Source organism: Nothoprocta perdicaria, unplaced genomic scaffold (assembly GCF_003342845.1).
Source record: "Nothoprocta perdicaria isolate Ctin4 unplaced genomic scaffold, notPer1 scaffold_193, whole genome shotgun sequence".
NCBI lineage: Eukaryota > Metazoa > Chordata > Aves > Tinamiformes > Tinamidae > Nothoprocta > Nothoprocta perdicaria.
Genome location: NW_020455127.1, coordinates 514095 through 517270, shown reverse-complemented (window position 1 = coordinate 517270; position 3176 = coordinate 514095). Strand labels below are relative to the sequence as shown.

The following is a 3176-nucleotide window of genomic DNA, read 5'->3' as shown; positions in this document are numbered from 1 at the left end:
GCGCGCGGCTGAAGAGCCTGGGCCAAGGAACCGTCTGGAGGGCGTGAGCACCAAAGAGGGAAAGGGAACCCAGAGCCCCAAGCGTCATTCCCCCAAGCTAAAAGGGGAGCCAACCTTTCCCAGCACGCTGGCATGTGAAAGCCTGGAAGAGTTGCGCTCAGGTTCTGGAAAGGGAGCCCCCACTCAAATGGAGCGAGGAGTTTCTGCAGCTGTGGCGCTGCTGAGGGGACCTGCTGCTTCGGGTTCCCATGAACTTAGTTTGCTTGGCGAGGAGGCGCTTCTGTTGAAATGGCCGAGTTGGGAGTGGAAGGACATGCTCAAAATAAATAAAAATTAAAAAGAATCAAAGAACCTTTGGGCAGCAAAAGTTCTCTTCAACTGCAAAATAACACTTTTCTAAGAAATACCTGCAAAGACCTAGCGGTTTAGGAGGATCTCCCAGGCAGTCCCAGGTGGGTGAGGAATACTGCATTATGGGCTGCTTTGTGCTCTGAGGAAGGGCCTAATGCCTTTTTTTAAAAGTCCGCCTCTTGCTATTAAATAAATAATTTCCTAATAAAAAAGGTGATTGTTATTGTTGAGAAATCTCCACTGATCAGCATCCATTTTATATAATTACTCAGGGATTCTCCAGAACATTTTATGTAACTCACTTCCACTCACTATCTTCTTTTTTTTTTTTTTTTTTTTTTTTTTTTTTTTGTTACCAGCAGAGACGGAGTTTTACTCTCCAGCAGAAATGACAGGAGCTTGGATAAAAAGACCATTTCAAATGGATCAATTTAAGCAGCCTTTAGAACCCGTGATAAATCTAGGCTCCAAAAACTCGACAGTGCTAAATGGGTTGTGAAACGCATCGCAAATCCCTCCCCAGAAAAATAATGAAAATGATTAATTCAGGGACGAGCTTCAGTGTTTGAAATCACAAATAAGCAGCGTATTTGTGGAGGGCGGGGGGAAAGAGGAAAAAAGGTAAATAAATAGTTACTATTTGTGAACAAAATGGCTCGATAGATTTCATAATTTGCCACCACTGTAAGAAATATCTGTTCCTTTCCCCCCTCCCGCCCCACCAATACACACGGAAACACAGGCATAACCAGGCATAAAGTGGGAGGGTGGGGGGCAGCCAAGGATACAAACTCCCTCTCAGAAAGTTTGCATTCTTATTAACCCAGTGATGCCTCCATAATGCTGCCTTCAACCAGCAACATAAAAGTTGCAATATGTGTTTCCTTTCTTTCCTAGGAAAGGAAACTGGAGAAACACTAATAACGAAAAAATACGTGTTAAAAATATCCGAGAGGGAAAAGTACATGTACAATAACCAAAATTAACCCCCTCCGCCCCCACAGCAAAACAAACAAACAAAAAAATCTCTCAATAAAAAGCCTGCCAGGAGTGGAACCTGCTTTCTCTCTTCTGTTTTTATTTCATGTATGGTAAACATGTACTTTAAACTTACAGTATATATTTAAAACAAAGAGCCAGAATCACCGTTAACCCTCGTCACCAGCATTACAGTTAAAAGTCATTGGCAAATACTAATAAAAACCCATTTAACAGTAAATAAGGAGAACATGATATATGGACGGACAGATGGAATTGCATAAACAGAAAGAAAAAGGAGAGAGACCCACAAACATACGGAGAGGGCTGTTTTAAAAGAGTGAAAGATATTGATTTACTTGGAACTAGTGTTGGAAAACAAACGTATTTGTTTCCTCCGTGATTAAAAAAAAAAAAAAAAAGTAATTAAAGTGAATCATAAGGGGGCACACCCTTAAATAAGTACAAGGGGGGGGGGGGACATTTGTAGAGGGTAAGGCCTTCTATAGATGTTCCAAATTTTAAGCTAGCAAACAGCTCTGACAAACTTACATCTCTAAATTAAAAAACGAGGGGTGGGGGGGGAGGAGGATAAAGAAGTGCTGGTGGCTTAAGGAGAGTAGAGGCTGCATTTTGCCTTTTTGTCTTTTTATTTTTATTTTTCTGTATTTTTTTTTATAAAAGTTGACTGGCCTACCTTGTTCCCCAGTCCTCAGTTTGTCTCCTCATAGTCGCTGTCTCCCTGGAAGTACAGTGTGAGTGGTAATGACTGCCTGCCTCCCTAATGAGTCCATTTTCCTGCTCTTGATGTTGTGTATATACACACACTGCAACCTACCTTACAAACCACAGAGACGGGAGAGGGAGAGAGCGAGCGAGAGAGCGAGCGAGAGCGAGTGAGCGAGAGCGAGCGAGCGAGCGAGAGTGCGAGAGCCACAGGGAGAGGGAGCGGGAGAGAAAGGCGCCCGCAGACAAAGCCCTCCTACCAGACAGCAGACAACCCTCCTTCCCCTCTCCGGCAAAATACAACTCGGCTGATGCAGCAACAGGTTCAGTGCCGCCAGACGGAGACGGCGCAGCTCAAGGTATACGGGGGCTCGGCGGGGCTCGCYGGCGGAGAGGCAGCTGAGCGCCAGCTGGCTCCACCTTTCTTATTTATGTTGCAGGATGTTGGAATGCATTGTTCCAGGCGGCCCGTATAATTATCATAAATACATTTTTTTTTTTTTTTTTTGGTGCATATTAGCATGGAGCGCTGAGACGTATCAGCCATTCTGCTCCGTAACCTTAGAGCTTTAGCACACCACGCAGGGAAGGTGTAAACATATCTCTTTTGACAGGCAGGCTACACAAAGCCCACCGATGATTTTAAAGTCATGAGATCTTTCAGGAAAGACGTTCTCCTGAAGCTCCTTTTTCCCCGCGCCCCTATTGTCTGGGGAAACCTGTCTCAACGAGGAGGAAGTCTCTGTGAGGGAGCACTCGGTAAACAACTGCACAGAAGGGGCTATTCGCCCCAAAATTCCCTCCCTTCAAAAACATATATTGGGCAGCTCCTACCCCTACAGCTATAATAATAATGTGCTGTGCTTATGGCTGAACAGGTGCAATGCATATAGTACATGGTGTTACGAGGACAGAAATAAATCTCACAAGTAGGGGRAAAAAAAAAAGAAAAAGAAACATTTTCCCAGTTGCAAACAGGCCAAGGTTATTTAAAATATAGGTCTAGTTGGAAGGATGTTCTCCCTATATATTTTGGTTGCACAGGAAGGGAGGGCGGGGGGGACAGAAGGTCTGAAGAGGAAAGAAAGATTTGAAAAAGAAATAATAATAATACACATAAA

At 44.0% G+C, this 3176-nt stretch overlaps 1 long non-coding RNA gene across 1 annotated transcript in view; it reads right to left on the bottom strand.

The window, feature by feature from the left end:
* The window catches only part of LOC112945573, a 168238-nt gene extending 166015 nt beyond the window's left edge, over positions 1–2223 (bottom strand). Inside the window, exon 1 of the long non-coding RNA XR_003249041.1 lies at positions 2027–2223. This is a non-coding gene — a long non-coding RNA (uncharacterized LOC112945573). The remainder of the gene's footprint in view (positions 1–2026) is intronic.
* Between the last annotated feature and the right edge of the window lie 953 nt (positions 2224–3176).